The 1,163-nt window shown below is 42.8% G+C and overlaps 1 non-coding gene across 1 annotated transcript; it reads right to left on the bottom strand.

Moving 5' to 3' along the window:
- Positions 1–705: 705 nt before the first annotated feature.
- Positions 706–812, bottom strand: LOC142528152 (small nucleolar RNA R71). Its single transcript, XR_012815633.1, has one exon. It is a non-coding gene; the product is annotated as a small nucleolar RNA R71 (small nucleolar RNA).
- Between the last annotated feature and the right edge of the window lie 351 nt (positions 813–1,163).

Below are 1,163 nucleotides of genomic sequence, written 5' to 3'. Positions count from 1 at the left end.
GTGCACTTGCGATATTTAAATCGAGCTTCTATTTATAAAATAAATTTTGGGATTATTCACTGTGCAAGTTTTGCTCGATCAAGTTTTTGGCGCCGTTGCCGGGGACTGTTGATTCACAATTTTTTATTTTTCAGTTAAATTCTTTAGTATTATTTATTTTATTGTTATTTGATACTCTCATTGTGTTGCAGATTTTTCTTGTGGTGCATGCGAAGATCACTCGAGTTTAAGCATGAGCCTTTTGTCCCCGAGATCGAACGCACAGCTAGACGTCGACTACAGCAGCAAAGAGCGAAGGAAAGAATGGAAGGCGATCAACAAAGAGAGGAGCCAAGGCGTATACCGATGTTGGATTATGCACAGCCGTCTCTTGATGGAGCACGTCCAAGCATCGTAAGACCAGTCATCCGAGCTAATCAGTTTGAGATCAAGCCAGCTATCATTCAGATGATTCAGAACACTGTCCAATTTGGGGGAAGTGCACTTGACGACCCTAATTCTCATATAGCTGACTTTCTTGAAATTTGTGATACTTTTAAGTTTAATGGCGTGTCTGATGACGCTATTCATTTGCGTTTATTTCCATTTTCACTGAGAGATAAAGCTAAGTCGTGGTTAAACTGTTTGCCTTTAGGGTCTATTACTACATGGGAAGATATGGCAAAGGCATTCCTGATCAAGTACTTTCCTCCGTCGAAGACTATGAAGCTCAGAGCCGACATTACTACTTTTGCTCAATATGAGCAAGAGTCACTTTACGAGGCATGGGAGCGCTACAAGGACTTGTTGAGGAGATGTCCACACCATGAGCTGCCTCTTGGGTTAGTTGTTCAAACTTTCTACTACGGTCTGCTTACTCCTAACCGTACTATGATAGATGCTGATGCCTGTGGTAACTTACTGAGAAAGACGGCGGAGGAAGGATATGAGTTATTGGAGGAGATGGCTGCTAGTAGCTATCATCCTCAGTCTGATAGGCAGAGACGAGGTGCTGGAGTTAATCAAGTTAATGATTTGTCGGCGGTTTCAGCACAGCTAGAGGCTTTGAATAGAAAGATTGATGGGATGAGCATGAGTGGGTCGGCTATGCATCTGCAAGAAATTTTCTGTGATAAGTGTGGGGGTGAGCATGATGTGCAGGATTGCCAAGATGGCAACCCATT

The sequence above is a fragment of the Primulina tabacum genome, chromosome 15 (assembly GCF_025594145.1).
Source record: "Primulina tabacum isolate GXHZ01 chromosome 15, ASM2559414v2, whole genome shotgun sequence".
NCBI classification, from domain to species: Eukaryota; Viridiplantae; Streptophyta; class Magnoliopsida; order Lamiales; family Gesneriaceae; genus Primulina; species Primulina tabacum.
Note: the sequence above shows the minus strand (reverse complement) of the source record. Positions and strands in the feature narration are given on the sequence as shown.